The following is a 27,774-nucleotide window of genomic DNA, read 5'->3' as shown; positions in this document are numbered from 1 at the left end:
TGGGATATGGTTTTTTATTTTTTTATTTTTGTTTTTAAATTTATTTTTTTAATTTATTTATTTTTGGCTGTGTTGGGTCTTTGTTTCTGTGTGAGGGCTTTCTCTAGCTGCGGTGAGCGGGGGCCACTCTTCATCACGGTGCGTGGGCCTCTCACTGTTGCGGAGCACAGGCTCCAGACGCGCAGGCTCAGTACAGTAGTTGTGGCTCACGGACCCACTTGCTCCGTGGCATGTGGGATCTTCCCAGACCAGGGCTCAAACCCATGTCCCCTGCATTGGCAGTCAGATTCTCAACCACTGCACCACCAGGGAAGCCCCGGGATATGTTTTTGAGGTGGAGTTGGCAGCTATTGTTTTGGCTGCAAAAAGTGAGGGTAAGAGAAGAAAAGAGGATGACTTCTGAGGTTCTGGTTTGCGCATTAGAGTCAATGATGGCATCATTTATGGAGAAAGAATATCTTTAGGGGGTAAATGCGGAAACCACACCTAAAAGGAAGGGGGATCCACTGAAGGTAGACTGACTGGTGGCAAGATCAAGAGTAGACTAGGTGGTTGAGTCTTGGAGTCAGGGAGTTGGAGGTGAAAGACCATGGTGGTGATTCTGATGAGATGCTGAGCACATTGACTCAATTAATGAAAGTTTGAATGGAGAGAAGGCAAGGGATCTAGAGCATATTTTGGAAGAGGAATCCACGTGACTTAATTGGAGGTGGGAAGGAAGGGAGAAGGAAGACTCTATAGTGCCTTCAGGTTGATGGTGAGCATATACTAAATGATGGGCAGCTTCAGTCAGGGCAGAACAAGTGTTGGAGGACGACATTAGAAGTCCAGCTTTGACCACCTGGTTTTGAGATGCCTTTAACAGGGATGTCCTGTAGAATTAGATATATGAGTCTGAAGCTTAAGGGAGAGAGATGAACAAGAGCCTTCAGTAGTGTCAGTGTGAGCAAAATTGCCCAGAGAACTGGTAAGAAGAAGAGAAAAAAGAGCTGGACATAGGGTGTTGGGAAACACCAGTGTTTCCAGCTTAGACTGAGGAGAACGGAATGTGGGGGAAGATTGAAAGGTGCAAGAGAGGAGGACCATGGGACAGGAATGTTGTAAAACGAAGGCAGAAAAGAGTTTTAAGAAGCAGGGCACTATAATCAGTGTCAGACACTGCAGAGATGTCCATTAGATTTGGACTGGAAAGTATGCATCACATTTAGCTGTTAAGAAGCCGCTGTTAAATTTTTTAGCAAGATCACAGTCAGTGGGAGGCAGAGCTACATTGGTTTAAGCAGTTAATGGGAGTTCAGAAAATGGAAACCAAGATACTTTATCCAGCCAAAAATTAGGTGAAAGCCAAGTAGAAATTAGGAAGATCAAAAAGAAAAGAAAAAAAAAATGTGCTATCAAGCACCAAACATCTATTTGAATTGTTAGAACTTTTCCTCTATTGCCTTTAGTAATCATGAGTTTTACTTTAATTTGCTTTATGGAATTAGACTGTTCATATGAAGGTTTTATGGTATAAGTCACAGTTTACAGTTTATAATTGGGCACACATTGGAAAGAAATTTGTAGCCAGACCTTTATAATTCAAAAGTAACCTCTATCTACTAAATTCATATGTATATTTGTTGCTTAAAGAAAAGCCTACCAAAAATGTAGTGGATGAAGAATTCTATGTGCCAAAGATACTAGATGTTTGGGCCATGATATAGAGTTGCTTTTTGAGTATATCATATATTTGTTCTGGTCTGATTGCTTAATTAAGAGCCATTTATTTAATAAAATGGAGAGGTAGATTGGAAAATTTAAAACAATATTTTTATACACATACGAATACCTTGCATAGAGCTAGTTTTTGGAATGAATAAATGGTTAAATTTATTATAAATGTTCATGTATAAATAAGTGATTATGTGTATAGATAAGCTTATTGGAACTTTTAGTTCTATTCATAGAAAGTTATTCTTTTCAAAACTTAATCAGGTGGTTTAAAACCTTCTATAATTTACTCATGTAAAATCTCTCTGATCATTGGACTTTCTGGAGGAAAAGTAAGTTGTTCTTTGTGTGTTTTGTTTAAACTTTGTGCAGTTGTTGTTATTTCCTGGATTTCTATTTGCCTGACACAGAATGACAGTTTAGTCAATTAACCAATACATTGGTTGATGGGTTAGTTAGTGAATTAACCAATTAATTAACTGATTACATATTTTAAAATATAGTGTTAATTAATTGGTTTGTCATCCTGTGGGGCTTTTGAGATAGAAATGTAGGCTGGTGCAAAAGCTACCTCAAAGATTCTGAAATCCAGAAGTTCCACATTTCTAAATTAAGATCCAATTTAATTTGATGAGAAGCTCTGAAGTTTGAATCGGATCGGTGTACGTTTTCAAGGAGGAAAGTTTGGCCTTGTGGTCTTCATGCATAAGCCTTGGTTAAAGGTACTGAAGTTTGGTATGAAAAGGAAATTACCTCCTAAGACTAACAGCATCATGAGTTACTCTCATTTTCAAGCTTATGGAAAAATTGATTCTCAAGGCATTCATACGTATTTCACATATCTTATTCTCCAGAGTGTAGGCAGTAATCTTAGATCTTGAATCTTGATTTCTTTACAGACCAGTACTGACCTGATTTGTGGGGTTGGAGGAGTTACGATGACATGCAAACTGCCGTTACACTTTATTGCATGAAAAGAGCATTGTCCAAGACCTACCCAAAGTGGAATTATAAAAAAAAATATGAACAGTAAGAACCAAAACAGGCTAAATGTTCCTTATTTTTGTACAGTCTTTGACTATTAGATTAGAGTCAATCAAATTTTAGGCTTTTTAAAAGCAGGCTGCAGGAACAACCCCCCCCCCCAATCATGTTTTATTACAAATGTTCCTTTCCATGTTATCCGTGAGAACAGCCTACTGGATCAAAAGAGATAATGTTGTGTCCATGGCAGTGGCTGTTTTATACAGCAAAGCACATAGTACAAGCTTGTTGATAGCTAGAATTTGACTACTCTTTTAGTTCTCCCTCTCTCTCCTTTCTTTAGTAGACAAATCTCATTGGAGTCTCCAAATGCTTATTTTATTTTGCTTTCTGATGCTCCTGCCTTTACTTATTCAGTGAGTTCCTTACAGAAAGTTGCTTGCCTGAGTTGATTTAATTCATATCACATGAAAACTCTTCTTGTACTTTTATGAAATTGATTCTATTATTCACAATATTATTTTACCATTCTTATAACAATAAAATGACAGGGGATATTTTTGGACAGACTGTATGGTTCATATGAAAAAGAACTAGGGAAAAAATGGTCTTTTTCATAAAAATATCACTGGAGTAGCTAGCCATTTCAGAGCTGTAAATCACTCAGGAGAACATTTAGTTTAACCTCCTAAAGGGGAAAATTTGGGCCTAAAGCAGTGAAACAAGTTGTGAAAGCATCCATAAAACCTGTTGTATTGCCTAAATGAAACTAATCATAAGACATTAAATTGAATGTTAACTCTATATTTTTAAAAAAGAAAGTTAACACTATATTTAAAAATCTCATCTTGTGAAAAGAATTATAAGCAGTCTGGAATGAAGTAAATTATAACCAAAATTTCTTAATAATCAATGAATAGTAATAATAGTTAATAATAATGTCTTTTAATTATTCCAGGTAAGAGTTTCCTCTTAAGAAGTAGTAGACACTTGAGAGGTTATTTTGCAAGGATATGGATTTTTCTTCCCCTTTAAAGTTCCTCCACATAAAAAATAATTAAATGCAATTAATATATGTAAAGTTCTTTTTTTTTTTTGGTGACATTTTTTCATAAAACCCTCTAGGACTCATTTGCAAAGCTGCTTTGAAGTTAATTTTGGACAGATCTTCCTGATTTGTAGTTGTAGTGAATTATTGTTAAACTGAAAGAAAAATATCTGAAAAACCCAAATCATCCAAACTTACCATTTATTTTATCTTTTGTTTAAATTGGTTTACTTTAAACCAGGCAAGTGATACTAAGTAGTTCAAGTCTCTCATAAATTAAACAGATGTGATAAAAATCTTTCTATGAGTTAATATAGGATACAGCAGAATTGCTGTTTAATAATCCAGGTGTCTTCACCCCAAAACAGTTATTAAGATACCTATCACCTCATTAAAATATCCCTACAAATAAAAACCTCTTCCTGAGTGTTCTTTTCCTTTTAAACTGTCATTTGCATAATTGGGGGAAAGGTATTTTCATTATGCAAATGATTTCCAAAGCTCAAATCAGAGGAGTTGCTTAATTGTCAGTGAATAGGTCAGTTTATACCTCCTCATTCATATTTGAAGTTTTAGTTGAAACCACTAATGGCACAAGTGACAAGCTTCTGTCTTGCAGCATAATTTAATTGATTGTGACCAGGATGTCCGGTTTACTTTAAACTTTCTATGAGTGTGTATTTGTGATTGACAACCACCCTTTGTTGCCTGGTTAGAAAGGTAGAACTTCTTTTATGTCTTAAAATTATAAGGTCATTTTGAAGGTATGTGTAATTCAGGGCAAGGCAGTTGACAACCCTGCCAGTGTCTCATTTCTAGAAATACAGTAAAATTCAGTAAATAAATACTTTGATGATCTTGGAAGAGGGACTCATACTGTACAATAGAATGTAAAACGCTTTACATAACACATGTACTCTTTTCAGATGGTTCATTATTAACAAGGAGTGTGTCTAATGAGCATTTTAGCTTCTTATTTAGAAAATATACTCAACTCTCAGTTATAGGCTTTTGGACTCTAGTTTGTGGATTATCTGTAACAAAATGTTAATCCCAGCCATGATTCTGAGTCAATTCCTTTGCTCAGGAATTGTAATTCATTTTTAATATTAGCCTTAGGGGTAGAAACGTGATTAGAAATGCAGAATAATGCTTCCATTCGAAACCAATTAAAACAACTTCTGATTCTCCAACTTAATGGATAATTCACAGCACTGCATTTCTCCATTAGGATAGATTGAATTTGATGTATTGAAGGATGATTTAAGACTTAGTCACTGAAATATATTTCAAGAAAACATTTAATTTTAGTTTTTACTGATGAGGAAAATTCTTAGTTTTGTGCGTCATTTGAAATATACGAAATTGCATTATGTCTTGGCAAATGAAAAGTTCAGTTTCTGTTTTTGATCTGTTGCAGAAATGATGTTTCATGTAAACTGTACTATATTTGTTTTAAGCTAGCTATTCGTTGCCCTGCAATAAAGTATCATTTACAGTATATAGAGAAACCATCACTTACGAAAGTTATTTATTTGTGGCAGTATTGTATAATCTGGTACTTTTTAAATTTCAGGCAGGGATAAAAAACACAGTTGAAAAGAAGATAGTTAATGGCATATTCTGTAAAGTCTTATTGTATTTGCTAGATTCATTGGCTTTACTTTTTAGAGATCTTAGTGTTTAAAACCAAAGATGGGAAGTGTTATTACTCTTTGAATAAGCACATGGCTTATTATTTGGTTATGAGTAGGTACCTTAGTAGGGAAATAAAACTTGATATATAAAAAGATTTTTAATAGTCTTCCAAGCTTGCAGACTGTGTTCCTTTCAGGCAGTATGCTCCACTGGGTTAGAAAGGACTTGTGTTGTTGAATGTCAAAGAAAAGCTTTTCTTCCACTCTGCAGCCCACTTATACGAAAGGAATGTGGGAAGGGAGCCTGTCAGATGTACTTTAAAATTAAGTAAAAAGAATTCTGTTAAACCATATTACTCATCTAGACCTTATTTCTTAACTGACCTTTCTTTCCAGCTGTTTTCCTAGGATGATTGGAATACTGAGTCAGGAAAACTACATTCATTCATTCATTAAAAAAAATTAAAAGGTATATATGTCCATGCCACTCTCTCACTTCATCCCAGCTTACCCTTTCCACTCCGCATGTCCTCAAGGGAATTCCCTGGCGGTCCAGTGGTTAGGACTCGGTGCTTTCACTGCTGGGGCCCAGGTTCAATCCCTGGTCAGGGAACTAAGATCCCACAAACCGCAGAGTGCAACCAAAAAAAAAAAAAGTCCATTCTCTACCAAATGTAAAATAGATAGCTAGTGGGAAGCAGCCGCATAGCACAGGGAGATCAGCTCGGTGCTCTGTGACCATCTAGAGGGGTGGGATGGGGAGGGTGGCAGAGAGACGCAAGAGGGAGGAGATATGGGGATGTATGTATATGTATAGCTGGTTCACTTTGTTATATAGCAGAAACTAACACACCATTGTAAAGCAATTATACTCCAATAAAGATGTTTAAAAAAAAATAAGTTGCAAAGGGATTCATAAGCAGATAATGACAAATAAATCGAGAAATATTAAACATGAAAAAAATTCAAAGGTCAAGAAAATGTCCACAGTGCAGATCATTAAGAAAAAAATAAAACAAAAAAAAAATCTTTTTAGATTTTTTCTAGAAAGTTCTAGAAAGGAAGTTGGTTTTGGTTTTGTTTTCCTTTCACCTGGAACTCTGTGAGTCTCTTTGCTGCCTCAGTGTTTGCACAGCAATGCGATATGGATTCAAGGGCTTTCTTCTGTAGTGTCTTTTACTGCTTCCACATGCAGTGTGTGTAATTTCATAGAAAGATCTGTTGAATGTTGGGAAGGGTCTGTGGAGGGTAGAAAACATCTAAAAGATGTAAAGAAAATTTGTCACCCGCTCCCTGGGTATCAAATATATTCATTTTATTAGTTTGTCAGTCAAGAGAATGCCAGTTTTTTATTGAAACCTGTAGGACATTCGCTAGGAGCACTGTTGATTTTTAACAATACTTATAGAATGTTACTCTGTTTCCACCATTTTGGACTTTTAAAATGTGGGGGTTTTTTGACTTCTAAGAAGGCAGATGAGAAGATAATGTGTAGTATACCGAACTTTTACCTTAGTGCTATGTTTCTGATATGCTTAATTTAAAAGAAATTAATCTTTCCTTCTTTTGATCTATATGGATGTGCTTGCTGACAATGAATGCTCATTCTTATCCGAACTGCTGAAGTCTTTAATGAATTGTAGTAGGATGTAATAGCGCGGATGCAAACGCAAACCATTGAGCCTAGACTAGCTTTTTTAATCCTAAAGGACCTGAAGTCTTGGGTTCCCTCCCAACTTTACTGTCCTTTGAGCCAACCTGGGAGTCCTGGAATTGTGCATTCAGATCCCAGATATGTTATGGCCAGGCTAGCTAGGTTAATATACTTATTAAGATTTTTACAAAAATGTAAGAGTAACCAGATGCCCTATACTTTTTAGAAAACTTTTGGTCAGTTCAGTAGTAGAAGAGAATGTGCATACCCTTTTCCATTCTTAATCTGTCAAAATTGCTAAGTAGACTGGAGCTTGTTTCTTTACAAGTATTTCCTTGTCCTTTTTCTTTTTTCTTTTTAAAGCATATTGCTTTATTGTGTGATTTTACTTGATGAAAATGCTGAAGCATGGCATTGTCTGAAAGTAAAACAATGCAGAAAAGTAAAAAGAAGAAACTTTAAAAATCAGCCATATTCCCAGAACCTACATCTAACTGATATCAACATTTAGGTGGTATGTGTTCTTCCAGAGAAATGCATTTTTATTTACTTGTATGTACTTGTGCACATACTGGAGCATAGGTACCTGATATATTTAACTTTATGTAATAAGTCATTTATTTATACAGCACTCCATACTCCTTATTTTAACCTCATATTCTATTATGCTTTTTTGGTCAATAAAAAATTTCAAAAATATAATTTCATGTCTGTGCAGTGCAGGATTCTGTTTAATACATTTTAATTCATTTATTCATTCTCCTGCCATTGATTCCTTGCAGTTTTATAAATAATGGAAGTGCTTGCACTTTGAATATCATTATTGCCCTGCTTTAACATACATATTTCCATTTCTTTCTGCCTTATTCCTCCGTTGCCCAGAATGACTGTGTCTGTTTGTCTGTTAATTTCATGATCACATATATAGATTTAAGTCCCAAAGGCATTTCCCAGCTTTCAGTTAAAAGGATAAGCCTGTTGACTCTGAGAAAAGATTTTAAACCTGAGCATTTCCAATTTAAGGAAAAACGCTCACAGAAGTTAATTTTGGTGGAACATATTTAATCTTTTACCTTATTTGGCTGTTAATTTATGAATGCAGTGCATGCATAGGCAAAACAAAAGTACAAAAGTATATATGTATCCAGTTCTCTGTAGATATGTTGCTAGTTATTTCTGTTCATTCTTTCTTCAATCTACCCCTCCCATACCATCCTATGGTAACTTTTATGTTAATATTTTGATGCTTATCAGTCCACACTTTAGTGTAGGCTTATATAAATAAATAATTAAATAAGATGCCCCACTCCCAGAAAAAAACATTCCGGTGCCTTATCATTCCCATTATTTTCTAACGTACTCCACTTAAGCATGGTTAAATGTATATAACTAATTCATTCTTTTTACTGCACGTAATACAATGATTCTGCTTATATGAGTTACCTCAAATGGTCAAATTCATGAAGACAGAAAGTAAAATAGTGGTTGTCCAGGACTGGGGAGAGGAAGGAATGTGGAGTTGCTGTTTTATAGGTACAGAATTCTGAGTTTGGGAAGATGGAAAAGTTGTGGAGATGGATGGTGGTGATAGTTGCACGAGAATGTGAATGTATTTAATGCCACTGAACCATACAGTTAAAAATAGTTAAAATGGTAAATTGTATGTTTTGCATATTTTACCAAAAAAATTAATAAATAAACATACATAAACGAGCACTTGAAAAAAATAGCACGTAATACACCATCGTGCCCCAGGTGAGGTTCAATCTTTCCACCTTTCTTAGGGGCCCACTGGCTCCTGGTGTGTTTTACTTCTGCCAGCCAGTACCTGCTTCTCTCTGAAGGGCTTGGCTCCAGCTGCCAGAGCTGCTTTACACCCTTTACCCCCCCCTTGGGAGTAGCCCAGGACCAGCAACTGACAGTTGCAGGGGGCTACCTGTGACAACACTGAACGTGACCCCAGCAGTCTCCAGAACTTTTCTATGTGACTGAGCCAGTTACCTGCTGTGAGACACTGCTTAAAATTGAACAGTGGCCTCCCTCCCCTCCCTATCCCCCTCCCCTAGCTGTTTTCCCCAGGAGCACTTCCTAATGAATCATTTTTGTACAAATCTCATCTCAGAGCCTATTTCTGGGGAACTCAGTCTAAGACATAGAGTGTGTATATGTTTTCTTCCCTGACAGTGGACATTTAAGTAGTTAATACTTTTGGCTCTTATAGCCTTTTCTTCATCATTCAGACTTGTATACACATCTTTACCTATGGCTGTTTTCCTTTGTTGCAGGATAGATGCATTCTAACATTGAGATAGCTGAGTAAAAGAGTTGATGTAGTTTTTAAATTTTAATAAACAGAGCCAGAAGAAAATCCAGAAAATGATGGCAGAAATTCATACCCCTTCCAGCAACGGATGAGTGTGCCTGCCTGTTTTCCTACACATTAACCACATTGGGTGTTAACAATTTTTAAAAATTTTCTTCATCTAATGAGTCAGAAATGGTTTTGGTTATAATTTTTATTTACCTGATTCCTAGAGTAGTTGGGCCTCCTTTCATATATATTTCGTTTTTCATGTCAGTTTGGTTTGCCATTACTTTTGCTATTCACGTTATCTTCGTGAATTGGCAGTCTATTCCACGTTGGGTGTGCTGTCTTTTTCTTATCAATTTGTAGAGTATCTTTGCATTGGGATATCTTAATTCTTTGTCTCCATGTGTTTTGAAACTATGTTCTTCCAGCTGTCATTTGTTTGGACTTTGTTTTAAAAATTGTTTGGAAGGAGAGGCACATAAAAATACTGAGGATGTTTCCTTAGATACAGAAATCCATTGCCTAAATATCATTTAGTTTAAATATTCGGTTTGGGAACCGTGCCTGCCCATTTGCTTCCCAGGGTATTGATGTACACATTTGTGAATCATATGCATCGTTCCTATTTGGGTCAGTGTGCACAACAACTTGAGTAAATGCAGACCATCCTATTTATAGGCATATGCTTTAGGAATTCCCATAACAAAGCTTTTAGCATGAGTCCTGCAGGCTGTCCCACTTACAGCTTTGTGCTTCACATCAACACATGAGAGGAGGAAAGGGATCAGAGGCCTGGCTGTCCAAGTGTGTGGTTATCAGGCACTTGTGAGGAAATGAGCTTCCATCAGAAAACGTGAGAGGATCAACTCCACTGTGCCATACGTTTCAACTCATTTACACCCTTCCACAGAGACATGAGCTCCCAAGTTAAATTTTAGGCTCGAATTATCTGTTGTGATAGTTTATATTGATTAAATGATCAGCTGCACATGGGCACAGGCCCAGACACGCACCCGCCCTACCCTGTTCCATCCCCTCCCTTGGTTAACCTGAGCAAAGAAATAGAAACGTTCTTTCTTGCACTTGGGACTCCTTTTCGCCTTTCAACTTTTATTTCCTTTCTAACCCATTTATTAATTTTTCCATATTACTGTGCCTCCCTGCTTATTTTTAATAATTAGAAGTATAAAAATATTTACTTTTCAAAACAAATCGATGTCTACATAATTAACAGACATTTTTGCCAAGTACACGTTTTTCCTTTGGAATAAAGTGTTAAAAATACAAAATAATACATAAGCAAAGAATATTTAAACTAAATGATATTTAGGCAATAGATTTCTGTATCTAGTTTGTACCCCTCAATGATAGTATAATTAAGTGACATAGTCCCAGGTTTATGGAGATAATCTTTTATATCTCCAAATTCCTCAAAGCTTCTTTGGCCTTGGGGTTGTCGAACTTGCTTTTTTATTGATCTTCGCATTTCAACTTATGCACCTAAAGTTTTCTCCCCGCATCACAGGAGAGGAACAACCCTGTGATATACGTGTACATTTCCTAATTAAAGCTTAAATCTAGTTCCCAGCAATGGCGCTTCTGAAATGTTAGAACCACAGAGTGAAATATTTTTAACTTTTTCCATCCATCACATTGTTTTTTAGGTTTCTAGTAATGTCAGCCAGAAAAATATCTGAATTAGGAGCATTTCTTCATAGAGACTGCTACTACATTTCTTAAATGGGTAAGTTAGTATTAAAGATATCACTGGAATTTATCCCAAAATGTAAGTGAATTTTTTATTGGTTTTAGGGTACAGTTTTTAGTTGTTCAGTTCAGATATGAACCATAGGAAGTAAAGAATGTGGCACAAGTGGGTGTCAGAACAGCAGTAAAATTTTACAAAGGAATTCTGTCTTTTAAGACGTCAAACCCTTTGCCCAGAGATACTGTCTGTTTGATATTTTAATGGACAGCTTCTTGGATATGTGAACTAGGATGGCAGTGCTAGGTGAGAACATATGGAGTGTTACTTTTTGGCAACTAATTCATTATTTCGAACATGAATAAAAATCTCCTGCTTGGATACCTAATAGAGTTGGCTCTTGTGCTGCTTTATGGCTATTTGGGCAAACCTCTAGTTCCTCCTTTAAAAATTTAATCATGGTATTTTATATTCCTCCCCAAAGAAGTACTATATTTGTTTTAAATAGGAAGAAATGTTTTGATTCTATTTCTTCACTCTTTTTCCTTTTGTGTAACACAACTTTTATGAAACTAGGGCTATCTTTTTAACATGAAAACAACGAAGGCCACAGCTTTTTGGATGAACGATGTTAAAGTGATACAATAGCAAATGATAAACAAATGTTAGGCTTTAGTCTGTGCCTGGTGTTTTGCCCAGCACTTTATTAAACATTACACCATTTATTCCTCATAACACCCATGTGCACAGGTAGTATAGTTATCCTTGTTTTATAGATGTGAAGAGAAAAACTTTAATAGGTCAGGTAACCTGGTCAGACTAATAACGTACCTTGGCTAATAAGGTAAAATTCCACAATTCCTTATTTGGAGTTTAGGACTTTTGGAACTATAAATTCTTTAGAAAGACGATGTTAATGCCTTTTGGTTCTTGTACTAACTTAAGCTAACTGCTCATTACTACATCCTCTGCTTTTCTTGTGCAAGGAAATGGTTAACACCGTTGACCTGGAGCAGGAACCATTGTAAATGACAAAAAATGGTGAAATCCATAAACTTCTAAGCAATGAGTTATACCTTTGTAATTCCTTTGTACTATTAGTCCTGTTTAATAAACCTTGTCTTCATCACAAAAAGGCAAACTTAAACCTAGCTATGGGTCATAATGTCTTTTTTTTTTTTTTTTTGCGGTACGTGGGCCTCTCACTGTTGTGACCTCTCCCGTTGCGGAGCACAGGCTCCGGATGCGCAGGCTCAGCGCCATGGCTCACGGGCCCAGTTGCTCCGCGGCATGTGGGATCTTCCCGGACCAGGGCACGAACCCGCGTCCCCTGCATCGGCAGGCAGACTCTCAACCACTGCGCCACCAGGGAAACCCCGGGTCATAATGTCTACAGTTCCCAGTGTGAATGCTTAAATGTTTGGGTTTTATTTATAGGAGCCTGAACATGTACAGTGTTTCAGTATTTATGGAAAGGTGCTCACTGTGGGTTTGAAAATGGAGTCTTACATGTCAATAATAGTAAGTCTTCGTGTTCTTTGGGCACTTGATGAGGGAGGCTGAGAATCTTGCTCAGAGGGGATCTGGAGCCACAGCAGTTAAGCCAGGATAAGGCAAGGGTGAGAGGGTGTCCTTCTTGTTTGTCATATATATTTGCTGTGGCAGCCAAGTTTGGGAGTCCCTCTTCTCCCTGTTAATAGGAGAATTTGAGGCCAGATATGAAGTTGGAGGTTTTGTCCCTCCTATTAGGAATCGAGTTACTTGATTTCTTTGGTGAACTCACTTGGCAGGTGACGTATATTATGGTTTCATTTCCTATCTGAGAAACTAATATTAGTAGTATAGATTTATGTCACAGGCTATGATGTGTTATTAGATTACTTTTGTCTTTGTTGTGGAATCAAGGTTATTGTAAAGTGCATCATTCTATTGGCTGTGAATTAGCTAAGGCATATTGTCATGGTTGATGGCCATGAAAGCTTTCAGCTTAATCCTCTCTTCTGACTGTTGGTCCTCTTCTGTTGCTATGAAGATTCATCTCCTTATGGGGTTGTGGCCTCTCAGTAATCATTAAAATCAGAATACAGAAGACAAAAACAATTTGGCTTACAGCACCTTCACAGATTTTATTGGCCTTTTACCATTTCTTTCTCTATAGAAGTCTTGCAGTGCCCCAGATCAAACACACTTGGAATGAAAATCTTTCACAAAGATAATCACTAAACTTCTGAGTATGTCCATTGATTCCATTTTCCTTACACACTAAACTCTAGTGCCTGCATCCAGCCATCGTTTAACACATATTTATCAAATGCTTCCAATACATCAGGCATGCCATTGGTTCTGGAGATACCATGGTGACTAAGGCTGACAAGATCCCCTTGCTCTCAGAGCTCATATTCTCATGAGGAGAAGAGAGATAATATCCTATAAACAACCGGTATCAAGACAATTTCAGATGGTAGTAATTCAATAGAGATAACAAATGCATAGTGTACATAGAGAGTGATGGGGCTGGGAAAGGGGTTTATTGTAGTCAGGGGAAAACTCTCAGAGGAGGTGACATGACCTGAAATCTGAGTGATGAGAAGGAATCAGATGTAAAAATTCTGGAGGAAGAGATTCCAAGCAGAGGGAATCTAGGGCTGCTGTGGAAGGTTGTGTAGTATGTGCACTGAACAAAGGCACCTGGCTAAGGGAGAAGTAGGGGCTGAAATTTCATGCTTCTCTTACAAAGTTATGCTATCAGGCAAGGGGCTACATCTTCCCAGGGAACATCAGGACTTTTTAAAATTTTAACCACAAAGACCGTTCCTCTTGCCAAGCCATGTACCTGAGGGGACCATGTCCACCAGAGAGAGGGTATGTATATGAGTTTTGTTTTGCTTTGTTTTGACCAAAGACCACTTTATAGGCTATAGTTTTGAGTGAATTAGGTGTGAAAAGTTGACTTCTTAGAGCTTAATTAGATTGTAAGATTACTATTGATACATCATTGCAACGGATATATAATAAAGCTTGCAAATATGATACATTCATCAGGGAATGTTGAAAAGCTTCTTGTGAGAACATAGCAGGTTGGCAAACGGAAGTACCTAGTATTGCAAAACACTGATACCATCAGCAAAATCTGAAGTAGAACAAGTACGTTGTCATTGACTGAATGAATCGGGATTCAAATGCATTATATAAGTTTATTTTGTGAAAAGCATGTATTAGATTGTAGGACTTAGGAATTATTTACTGGCGTTTGATGCCATCTCAGAAAACCAATCATTTCCCCCCCAAATGATCATGAGCTTTATAGGAGGAAGACCTTGACAGATATTTTTGGACTTAACGTTTCTGAACATCACAGAATTTGAATTTGACAATGGTTTTTGGAGAAAGGTAGAATAAAGCATGGGGTCTTTTAGGCTTAACAGTAGAGGAGAAGATTGTCGTGATCTGCTCTTCGCTCTAGGGAAAAGAAATGGAAAAAAAAAAAGACAACAAACACTGAACTCAGTGAGTCTTCATTGTCTCACTCTTCCTTCCCCCTTCCCCTAACTGTATTATAAAAGATCTGGCCCAATAAGGGAGTCTGCTTAAGGATTAGTTTCCTATTCACATAAGGAAGGTGATAGCTTGGGCAGGCCTGTGTTCTGAATTTTCATGGATACCCCTCCCTTCCATCCCCCCCAGGGTGAGCAGAGGTAAGAAACAAATGGGCCAAACAGACTAAACAGTACAATAACCCTACAGAACCCTGTTACATAAAGAGAAAGAACCCAGATTAGATACTTCAACGTGAACAGATGTGGCTGGTTAATTCAGCTGCCCTGACCAAGCGATTAAGGGAATTAAACCTGGCCTGTTTCATTACGCTGAGTATCCTTATACCTACTCTTCTTTCGAGATACAGTGCTGCTTGGAGTCTAAGAGTTATCATCCAAGACCAGGGTGAAACCAAACATTATCAATCCCAGATGTGACATTTCACCTTTTCCCTTAAATAAATGCATTTGTGAACGTAGGAAGCTTCTGCAGAGTCTACCTAAATTAATCCCTTTTTAAAAGGGTACACAAAAACTGTTACAGCTTTGCTTTGTGATTTAGCTGTCTATTAGAAGGGTCTAAAATTTATATAAACCATCATTATACAAACCTGTTATCTAGCTTTAATGAAAGGCTTTCTTGCATGTAGTTTACACTATATATATGAAGCGTGTAGATGGTTTAAACGTTTTTCCAGCACATACTAGGCTCTCAGTGAATGTCTTTAATTAGTGAATGTAAGAATGACAGGACTAATCTTTTGGTTTCCTATGATATTTTGAAACTCTAAATATTTTTGGTTTTTTAAGTGGTTGGGAAAAACAGAATCTTTTCTTCAAAATGCCACACTTTTCTAAAATGTGATGGAAATATAGGGAACACAGTTAATTCTTTTTAGTTATATCCTTGCCGAGGACAACATTTATGATCATTTTTTAGATTTAAGTAGGGGTAGTAAACATTCTTAGCACAATGATATTTTAGCATGCAGGTGTTTGGCTGAGATTCCAACCTAGAAATCATTTTTTAAGCATAGGTATTTCTTCAAAGAGCATACGAAATGTCATAATCATAGCATACTAATACATTTTATGTTATGTTTACCATTTATTCATACACTTCCCAGGATTGCTGGATGGTCTTCTTTGTAAATTCTTTGAATTCTTTGTAAAATAAGCTTGGAAAACTGTTTATCCATTACTTAGAAAATTGTTATTATGTAAGATAATACGTGATTTCTGTAAAGTATTTGCACCTTGTAGTTTGTTTGTTTGTTTGACATCTTGCCATCTGTGTTTTCATGGTAAGGATACCAGCGTGTACCACTGTGCACCTATTCCAAGTTGGTAAATCAAATCATTATGCTACAAGGACAGGATGTCAGGTTTTTGGTTTTTTCCCCCTCTGATTTGAATAGACTCACTGCTTCTATAGTCTGCGATGTTGAGTCATCATGGTACTAACTCCAAATATATCAAGCCATTTCCCTTTCTGTCTCTCTTGTACCAATTTACTTTTCCCTCTTCTGCCCTGAGTAATCCTCAGAGTCTCACAAAGTGAGGGAAATTCTAGTGTTGGAATAGAGATGGAGGCCTCCTGTCTGCTGTCCTTATCTGAAAAATCATTAGTGTGCACTGTTAATCATACTGACAAATGCCATTTCTCATGATAGTCTCTTTAATTTCTGTTTGTTTGTTTGTTTGATTTTGCATGTATTAGAAAGGAGCTAGGACCCAAAACAAAAGAATTCCTAATTATGTGGGTAAAATACAAAATGAAAACATGAATGCACTTTACATTTGTAAGAATAGTTTTTCTCCTCTCTGATTTGTGGGTTGAAGGAAAAAGGTTGATAGACCTGAGCTATTTCTTGTTTAATGAAACTTAAGTCATGAAACTAGGGTGGATCCATTCACTATGGCTGCTAACTCCCTCCTGGTTATTGGAACTGTCCTTGAAAGAAAGGATAAAGGAAAATGCTTTCATTCTTACTAATATCATCACTCATCTTAATGAGGTTAAGATAGATTTCCCTATGAGAGCAAGACACTTTTGTTTATGCCAAAGCCCACCTGATTACTCCCTAATGAGAAAATGGGATTTGGTGATACCTGGATTGCAGAAGATTATTTGTCTTGCGTGTTCCTTAGAGATTTGTCAGCTGCTAACAGTGATGCCTCAGATTAAGGTACCTACTCACGCCCCAAATTTAGAGCCTCTCAGCTTCTTGCCCTTCCTGTCTTGACTATAAGAGGTGGCAAAAATAAATAAATAAATAAATAAATAAATAAATAAATAAATAAATAAATATATGTTATGAGTATTTCCTTCAGCAATTTGATTGACTAGTAGGTATTTTCCCTTTCTGGTCTTATTACAAATAAAAATTCTTCACCTTGAATATTATACGTGGGATTTTTCTTGTCTCCTGAGATGAATCAATATATTTCAAGTAGGTTACTTTTGTCAAAATAAACAGACCAATTTCCAACCCAGTGTTCTTGTGCTCCTTTGGCCATATAACTAAAGAACACCAGGGGAAATCTGAATTATTTATCTGGAAGCACTGTGATATAATTATTTATATTGCAATAGAAAATTATATTATTTTTACTCTAAATGTTGTGTGCACAGCCCCATCATATTGTACACAGTGTTTGTAAATGTGTGTCCATTTTCTAGACATTTTGTCCAGTGGGAATTGATATTCATTGAAATCAGTGAAAATAACTAACATCCATTGAATACTTACTGTGTGCCAAACACTTGCTATATTAGCCCATATAATCCTCAGAACAGCACTGCGAGATAGGTATATTCTCATTCTGAAATTTAGAGAAGTATCTTAAGTATTCAGATGCTTTCAGTTATAAGGAATAGTCTGATAGAAACTGATGAAAGCAATAAGGAAATGTTGTCTTATATAACTGGAAATCTAGAAATATATCAGGCAGGATCCGGTTAGAGTTCTGGCTTACTTTTTTTTTTTTTTTTTTGCGGTACGCGGGCCTCTCACTGTTGTGGCCTCTCCCGTTGCGGAGCACAGGCTCCGGACGCGCAGGTTCAGCGGCCATGGCTCACAGGCCTAGCCGCTCCGCGGCATGTGGGATCTTCCCGGACCAGGGCACGAACCCGTGTCCCCTGCACTGGCAGGCGGACTCTCAACCACTGCACCACCAGGGAAGTCCTCCTGCCCAGTCTTGAGCCGATCACTGGCGAAACAGAAGTGGATTACTATGATAAAGTTTATACATATCAGAGCTCGGGCCTGAAGGTGAAGGTGGGGGTCATAAGGAGGATGGGATAACTGAACACGGTTGAGATTCCTTGGAGAAGAGGGAAAGCATGCATGGGTTCTAGGTAAAAATCATTGTACACAGCAGAGGGACCAGGTGATCTATAAGGCCTTATAACTACTTACTGGTGGTCCCTAGTGGTAAATCTAGGTCTTTTTCATTTCAGAAGCCCAGGCTTCTTTATTGTCTCTTGTGATGAATATCCAGTCTTATTTAGGAGAATATATTTTCAATAAGACTTTAAAAGTAATCTGAGTAACCTTGGACATGTCATTTTCTCTTGGCCTCAGTTTCCCTATGCATACAAAGTAAGAGTGAATTGAAATATTTTAGGTTTTGGCACAATTATTCTGCCACTATAGCATGAAAGCAGGCATGGGCGACATGTAAATGAATGGGCATAGCTGTGTTCCAAAACACATTATTTACGGTAACAGGTGGTGACCCATGGATTCTAGTTTGACAGCCCCTGGACTGGATGAGTTCTAATGCCTCTCTACTCTAAAATGTAGGCTTCCGATTATATACATCAGTAGCAGTTTTAATATACATTTTGAATCAGAAACTTTTATTCTAGCTGAACTTCTATATTTAATATAACAGATTTAAGAGATATTAAAATTCATAATTGCTAAGACTTTACATTATATATTTCCTAGTATAAAATTTTAAAATTTATCCTCTGTAATTTGAATATCTGCAGGAAATTTGTCTTATTTGGAGTTGTCATAGCATTCTAGAAACATTTTCTCCCAGATCATGTTGACACTTGTGAAAGCAACATTCCTGTCTTTACTGGCATGTTAACCAGATGGAGATGACAAATCCATGTCAATAAAGGTAGGATAAAGGCCTAGGAAAAGAGAAAATGCAGGAGAGACCCTCAGCTGTTTATCACATGTGATTATCAGGTGTCAATCTTTTATAAAAAACAAAGTTGCTCATGGAAAATAACATTGAATAGTCTTTTACAGTTCCTAGTCTTCTTCATAATGTATTCTTCTCTTAATTATAAAATGTGTAAGTAGATGAAGGGTATATAAAGCCACTCAATCACCTTCATTAACATTAAATGAACTACATCGCATATAAAAAGACTTGTTCAGTCAATTTCCCCTGAAATAATATATCACAATTCTTGTTACTCCCAGAGTAAAATAAATTGGCTTTAGTGTTTCGTTTTAGTGGGTCAGTGTTACACCCATAGCAAAGAGACCGGTACTTGACAGACAACAATAAAACTATCAAAGAACTTGATAGCTGAAAAGCCGTCTTACCTGTTTCTTTTTTTCCCATAAATTCCACTTAAAAAAAAAATATATATATATATATACACACACACACAAACCAGGCATCATCTTTGAGTCATAGAATGAATAGACTAGTGAAGGTTCATTATGATCATAGTGTATGCCCTTTGCTTCTACTAAGAACAATAACTCATGAGAAATAGAGATTTTAATTTTAAGAATGCATATAAGTAATCACTCATTCACTCGTCCACATGTGTAAAATTGCAAATAACATGTGAGGAGATGAGATTTCTGCCTCAATCTAATCTGTGTATCTTGATTCACTCTCACTGCCATGGAAATATTTGGGGAAAAATATCTAGAGTGTCTAAAGAAAAAAAAAGTGAAAGAAAACTTAAGGATGATCAGAACTTTTGAAGAGGGTAACCAGGTGGCAGAGGTCTGGAAGACTGTACCACAGTCTAGTTGATCGGGAAGAAAAGGCAATTCCATTCTTGCAGCTCCAATTCCCACATTTGTAAAATGAGACAATACCTTTCAGAGGCCTGTTAAAATCAAATGAGTTAGTATATGTGAAAATGTTTTGTAATCTAATGTGGTTGTATTGAAATGAAGGATTTAAAAATCTTTCCCAAAGTAGATTCCTTCTGAGGTCTGGTCTGCACACATAGATGCAAGCTCTGTCTTACTATTTTCTATTTGTGTTGCTAATTCTTCTCTTCACTTCGATTTACCTTGTCTACAGATTACAGACTTAGATTAAGGCATATTCTCTTTTACTTATTCATCCATCCATCCATCCATCCATCCACCTATCCACCCATCCATTTATTCACTCAACATTCATTTTCTATTATTTAGAGGGGATTGAGGTGAGTCTCCAAAAGAGTAGCAATGATTCAACAGCCTGAATGGATGTTTTCTCCAGAGGGAAGGGCCTTCTGGAGAAATTGATGTAGGCAAGGTCAGAGAAGAATATGAGTGGCTAAGTCATTTGCTGTGGTTAGATGCCTGAGTGGGCATCACCATGGCCTGGTAAAGTTGGTTGGGGAGAGATTGTGAAAGACTCTCCTGAGCTATCTGCACCTCTTCCTGGAAGGAACAAACAGCACAGTTCTAGAAATTTAGAATGCTTCCATGAAGATTCTGGGGCTCTCAAGCCCTCAAAATTAGAATAAGTTAATTTGACAAGCTTTGTTTCCTTCTAAAAAAAAAGAAAAGGAAAAAAGAATTCTATTCAGGGCCAAGAGCAAGAAGGTAATCTACCAAATTCTAGTCCTTTGTGGGTGGGAGGTGGTGTAGGTCAGGGGAAAAGAAAAGAATGATAAAAAATGGAGGAAGAATAATAAAATATGGGAGAGTGTCAAAAAGATTTTTCCCATTTCTAAACTTTACATAGATCCAGCTCTATGCCCTGAAATTAGAAATATTCACCTAGTATTAAAGTTCTTTATCTTCTGGCCCGTCCTGTCATGTCACCACGTATAATACATTTTCTATGGGAAAATTATTCCAAGTGAAATTTACTCACAAACACTTCTGAGACATAGCATGTCAGTGAGCAGATAGTCAGCCTTGAGCTCAGGAAGAATTCTCCTCTGTACACTGAAACACCTGAAAGTCAACATTCTATATGCCTGATGACTCAAGTTACTGGAAATCGTTTTGGAAGCTACAGAATAGCATTAAGAATGCTAGGAAGGGGCTTCCCTGGTGGTGCAGTGGTTAAGAACCCTCCTGCCAATGCAGGGGACACAGGTTTGAGCCCTGGTCCAGGAAGATCCCACATGCTGCAGAGAAGCTAAGGCCGTGAGCCACAACTACTGAGCCTGCACTCTAGAGGCTGTGAGCCACAATTACTGAGCCTGCGTGCCACAACTACTGAAGCCCACGCACCTAGAGCCCGTGCTCCGCGACAAGAGAAGCCACCGCAATGAGAAGCCCACACATCGCAACGAAGAGCAGCCCCCACTCGACTCAACTAAAGATAGCCCGTGTGCAGCAACGGAGGCCCAATGCAGCCATAAATAAATAAATTTCTTAAAAAAAAAGAATGCTAGGAAGAAACTTGGAAATACTTTTTCCTCTTTTTGTTTCATAGCTGAAGAAAGAGGTTCACAGATGTGCAGTCCCTGGGTGTATTTGGTCTGCCCAGACATTCTCTATCCAGAAACTGTGAGCAAGCTTTGCCTCACAGGGTAGAACAAAGGAAATCTTAAGGAATCTCTCCAAAATGGGCGAAAGATTACATTAGTCATTTCATCCCTTTGGATTTTATATTCTTATCTGTAAAATAAAGACTGTGGGCCAGATGAATTATAAGAGCCTTTTTATTGGCTAATTGAGCCTTCCTTTTGGAGATGTGGGTGTTTGCTGGTTTGTGTTGGAGGCAAAGTGAATTACCTCTCCTGTCTGTCTGCTCTTACCAGAGTTTGCCCATGGCTGATTTCGTAGGGAAGCACTGAAGACAGTGATGAAAGTTCATATATATCCTGTGTCTGCAACATGTTTTATTCATTGCATAAAGAGGTCTTTTTTGAAAGGAGTATTAAAGGGATAGAGAATACCCTTAAAAGAAGACCTAAATTTCCTCCCCCTCTAAACACGCATAACCTTTCACATAAAATAAGGCAGACAGGTGAGTTGTCATGAAGTAAGTCAGGAAAAAGAAATGACTTATTTCTTTAATTTGGGGGATGGAATGATGAATCTGAGTTAAATTTACTCAAATGATTGCTGCAGAACCAAAATACAGTAGTACAGGAAATTAATTGTGGTAAAAATTTAAAATGCTATAAAGAACTGTGTTAATTTAATTTCCCGTTAACTTTGTGGAATGTACAGAACATAAAATTCACAGAATGACTCATAAAGCTGGTGGTATACTTTACTCTTCTGACTGTGAGGCTGTAGTCTCACCTTCATTTTGTTGTACTTTTTCTTTTTTTTAAAGAGACTATCTTGAAAGGACTTTTTTTTTTTTTTTTGATCTCTGCATGCAAAAAGGGCATCACAAATTACACCATATGTTACTCTTTTGGATCTGGCAAATTTTTGTTCATGAACCTAAACCTGAATTAAATTTCTCTGTCTCAGCTTTCTGTAAAACTGATAGATGTTTGCCTATATTTGTCTGTCTTTGAGGGGTTCCTGCTCATCGATTTGAGCTCTTTTTTTGAAAGATTGTAGAGGAAATATCAAGGCTCTGGAGCTAGAACACCTGGAGTAGAATTCTGGTTCTGCTGTGTACTAACAGTGTGGCCCTGGGCAAGGTACTTAACTTCTCTGTGCCTCAGTGCTTCATCTGGAAAATGGGAATGATGAGAGAACCACAATTCATAGAAACTAACCACAATTCATAGAAACTAGAGGATTAAATAATTTAAAGCATATAAAGTGCTCAGAACAAGATCTGATGCACAATATATGCTTAGAGGATGCTAGTTCTTATTATTGTTTTTGTTATTTTGTCTTGATTAAATTACCCAAATTACAATGGAAGTTCACATAAGTTTATGTTCTTCAGCACCTATGTACAGGGACTTCATATCACATTTTATCTGCCCTTGAACTTACCTCTGTGTATCTACTATCAAAAAAAAAGAGGAAGTTTTTGCATCCAAGGGACTTTAATATCTACTTGTTAAAACAAGACTCACCCCCCAATTTTCAAAACCCAGAAACAGAGTAATTGAATAACAAACTCTAATATAATGGTTCAAATTGAATACCCAGATGAAAAATCCATTGGAATTCCTCAAGGCAGGGTTTTTTAAAGTTGGGCAGCCCAGTGTTGAATCTAGCTTGCAAATATGGTTCACATGTATGATTGCCAGATATGAGGATTGTCAGAGGATACACAGTGAAATCTGAATTCCCAAGTAAACAACCAATTGTTTTTAGTATAAGTATATCCTATGCAACACTTAGGACATTCTTTTTTTTTTGCGGTACGCGGGCCTCTCACTGTTGTGGCCTCTCCCGTTGCAGAGCACAGGCTCCGGACGCGCAGGCTCAGCGGCCATGGCTCACGGGCCCAGCCGCCCCGCGGCATGTGGGATCCTCCCGGACCGGGGCACAAACCCGTGTTCCCTGCATCGGCAGGCGGACTCTCAACCATTGCGCCACCAGGGAAGCCCACTTAGGACATTCTTAAACTAAAATATTATTCATTGTTTATCTAAAATTCAAAATAAAATGGATTGCTATAGTTTTATTTGCTGATTCTGGCAACTCAGTTCACACTGGTGTCTTTATAAAAGTAGGTATTCATTGCCTACTTCTAAATTTTGGAAGATTTTACATAGAAATACGAATTCTTATCTTCTTTTGAAAAATTAGGACGTTTGGCAAGACTGGACCCAGGTGGCAATGACAAGCCAGACTTGAGGCTTCGCTTCCCTTTCCGTGGGGCATGTCATCTCCCATCAACACTGTCTCCCAACCCTCACTGTCCTTCTTCATTCTTTTGTCTCTAATTCCCATCACTTTCTTCTGGAGACCTTCGGTTTTGAGATCTTTGCTATAACAGCTACATAAGAATTTGGAATTTTAATATATTTTGCTCATTTCAGTATGAATGCTTTTAATAATGGTTCAGTTATACACTAAATTAGTAAAGACTGAAACACAATCTATTTACTGTAAGGGTCTGTAGATAAATTTACCAAGGCCTTATCTAGCCGAATGAAAACTCTTCCCTCTGAGCTGTCATGTGCTAATACAGTGTCTGGGACTTACTACCCACTGGCCCTCTTAAATGCTTCAGCCCCCTTCTGAGAATTTTAGCTTCTAAGATTCTGACAGCTTGTAGATAGATGAGGAATAATAATTTTCACATTCTGCACTACTGGGGCCAATCCAAGGACAGTAACAGGAATTCCTACTGTCCCTTGCAACTAAGCTTCATCAGCAGTTTCCAGCTAACTGTGTTTTAATGCATGGCATTCTGAAGTGGTTAAAATGTCATGAAGGGTATTAACATTAGTAATTTCTTAAATTGTGCTTGGCTTAATATGTGAAGAGTATTCCTCACATTATACCTGTCACACATGAGAAAGTCATACACCTGGATGAATGTCATCCTTTTATTGGTTTGTGTGGACACACGCCATGAGAGAATTATTTGAACGTCTTTTGAGATTCAGAGAAATTAGGTGTGATGTTCGTACTGTGATTTCACTGTGTTAGTGTAAAAGTGTAGATAATTTTCAAAGGTGAAATACATCTAATAAAAGTGCTATTCTTTTGTCTCTATAACCCTGAAGGGTGACTGTTTATATTTACATTGTTGACCAGAATGGCAGTAGAATCAGGCAGTCAATGAATTAAGAGAGTCTCTTTGCAAAACCACTCTCTGTTATCTTCTCAGTTTTAATTACCCCCAAGAAAACGTGTTTGCTGAGAATGTACCTATATGTCCAAAATAGAAATTGCAACATGAGAGTGTCTATATTATGATCAGGGAATAAAAATGAGCCACATAGTATAAGTCTACAAGTCCAGATTCAGCTGCATTTTTCTGTTCTACTGGTGAGACAGAACACAGAATTCCCTTAGTGACTTGTCATCTGGTCAACACTTCTCTTCTGAAAGCAAATTATTCAAGAAGGCTTGCTAATGGGAAGTACCATTAGCAAATAAATACATATTTATTTATTGGAATTTTTAAAAATTCACAAGCCTGGAATTTCACTCAAGGAAAACAGGCTTAATTTAAACTAATATATCCACGTTTCAAATTGAGGTAATAGGCTATTCAAATAAATGAACAAGCAATCAAATTAGCCTTAAGAACAGAGATTTATCAGAATTGACTATCAATCAATTCTCTCCTTCTTCTGGATTCAGTTATTAGCTCTAAGACTTGGAAAAAATTATCTCAAAATCTTGGTAAACTATTTGAAAATTGAAGCATCATGGTTATAATTTGTTGCTACATATTATGTGTGCATTCTCTTTTTCATTAAATAGTTATTGAGGTTCCCCTATTTGCCAGTCAGTGTTCTAGGCACTGGAGATAGAACAGTGGCTAATAGGGACTGGTCTCTTCTCCTGGAGCTCCTGTTCTAGGAGAGACCCGAGGTAAGCAGTAAACAAAGGATGTCAGACAGTGTCAAGGGTCATGAAGAAAATAAAATGAAGATGGGAGTGAGAGGCAGGGCTGGCAAGACTACTTGAAATCATGGAATCAGGTTTGAACATGGAAACATGGGTAACAGAATGAACATAGCCATCCATGTAAGGATCTATGCTATCAGCTTTGTAGGCAGAAGCAACAGCAAATATAAAAGGCTTAAAGTGAGATTAGCTTGGCTATTTCAAGGAGCTGAAGGAAAGCCATTGTGAATGGATGCTAGTGAACCCTGGGGGAGAATTGTGAAGATGAGGCTGAGAGGTGAGTGGGCTGGACCAGACAGGGACATCCATTCATATACTCCTTTCAGCCCAGGACTTCCAGATTCACCTTTCTACAACATCTGATAGCACTTGGTTACGTCCTCTTTGAAAATCCTTTGGCATCTTCCCACTGTCTGCACGAGGAAGTTCAATCATTTTAGCATGGCACCTCATTCCTGACTGCCAGTACTCAATAGCCATATGTGGCTAGTGGCTGCTTTATTGGACAGTGAATCTCTACAATATAACTCTAATCTGTTGTCCAGCGTGACACAGTCGTGGTTAAAAAACTCGACGTTTGGGCTTCCCTGGTGGCGCAGTGGTTAAGAATCTGCCTGCCAATGCAGGGGACACGGGTTCGAGCCCTGGTCCGGGAAGATCCCACATGCCTCGGGGCAACTGGGCCCGTGCGTCACAACTACTGAGCCTGCGCTCTAGAGCCCGTGAGCCACAGCTACTGAGCCTGCGCGTCTGGAGCCTGTGCTCCGCAACAAGAGAGGCCGCGACAGTGAGAGGCCCGCGCACCGCGATGAAGTGTGGCACCCGCTTGCCGCAACTAGAGAAAGCCCTCGCACAGAAACGAAGACCCGGCACAGCCAAAAAAACAAAAAACAAAAAAAAAAACAAAAAGCTCGACTTTTGTAGTCAGATATTAATTAATTCAATCCCAGCTGTGTGCTGTGGGATTATAGATTGGTGAATACCTGCCTGCATTAATTCCCACATCTATAAAAGATACCCTATTATCATTAGAATTGAAGATGAAAACATAGGTCAAGTATCTAGTTCTACACCACAGACTTTCAATTGATTAGATTTTTCTTCTATCCCTTACCATTCCACCTATCCCATACTTAATCCTTTAACTGTGTTGAATCTCTATGATAAAAATAATAATTAGAAGGACAAAGACTTTCATGTCTGTACACCTTTGGTTATGATCATCTTTCTCAACTTCCTTCATCTCTATCCTTTCTTTTCTCCTTTTCCTCCAGTGTCATTTTGTCCATGAAAATCCTGACCAAACAAGTTGATATGCATATATTAATATAGATTTGAAGATACTTTACTTCTGACACTGATTTGAATAGTTCTGACACTGATTTGAATATTTTTCCTACCAGGCTGTATAGTCTTTATCTGAGGAGTTATCCATTGGGGGCACACAGACCAAATTTGATCCACAGTCCTGTTTTATTTTGCCTAATATAGTGTTTGTTCAAATAGGATTTAAAAATTGGTTGCTAGCATTTAAGAATCAACTAAATTTGCATAGAACCTAGATTTGCAGCTTCTCATGAAAAAAGAAAAAAAGGAGACAGAAAAAGTGTTGGCAACGCAAAGCCTGCATTTCCATATCATGACAGTCTACTGAGCCAAATTGAAGCTTTCCCTTTAGACAACATGTGTTTTCCAGGTATCCAGTCTCCACCATTCCTTCTTGTCTTTTTTTAAAAATTTAATTTATTTATTATACAGCAGGTTCTTATTAGTTATCTATTTTATACGTATTAGTGTATACACGTCAATCCCAATCTCCCAACTCATCCCACCACCCCACCCCACCCCTGCTTTCCCCCCTTGGTGTCCATACATTTTTTCTCTACATTTGTGTTTCTATTTCTACCTTGCAAACCCATTCATCTGTACCATTTTTCTAGATTTCAGATATATGCATTAATATACAGTACTTGTTTTTCTCTTTCTGACTTACTTCACTCTGTATGACAGTCTCTGGGTCCATCCACGTCTCTGCAAATGACCCAGTTTCGTTCCATTTTATGGCTGAGTAATATTCCATTGTATATATGTACCATATCTTCTTTATCCATTCATCTGCCAATGGGCATTTAGGTTGCTTCCATGACCTGGCTATTATAAATAGTGCTACAATGAACATTGGGGTGCATGTGTCTTTTTGAATTATGGTTTTCTCTGGGTATATGCCCAGTAGTGGGATTGCTGGGTCACCTTCTTGTCTTTTGACTGTAAAGCTAAATGCCAGCTGCTATTTATCATCTCTCTTATACTTGCAATTTTTTTTTTACCTGTTACCATTACTTCACTGGCTACAGCATGCTAATGAATTTATGACTTCTCTGTTTCAATGTTAAATCTGCCCTCTTCAACTCCACACCCTTCCTGTCTTTCCAAAAGCAGCTAGAGACTTTAACATATACAGACATTGTATCATTTTCCTCTGATTGCCAGTGCTCACTCTATACTTTTGGAGATAG

The sequence above is a fragment of the Mesoplodon bidens genome (assembly GCF_964165515.1).
Source record: "Mesoplodon bidens genome assembly, chromosome: 4".
Classification (NCBI taxonomy): domain Eukaryota; kingdom Metazoa; phylum Chordata; class Mammalia; order Artiodactyla; family Ziphiidae; genus Mesoplodon; species Mesoplodon bidens.
This window is presented reverse-complemented; position numbering follows the sequence as displayed.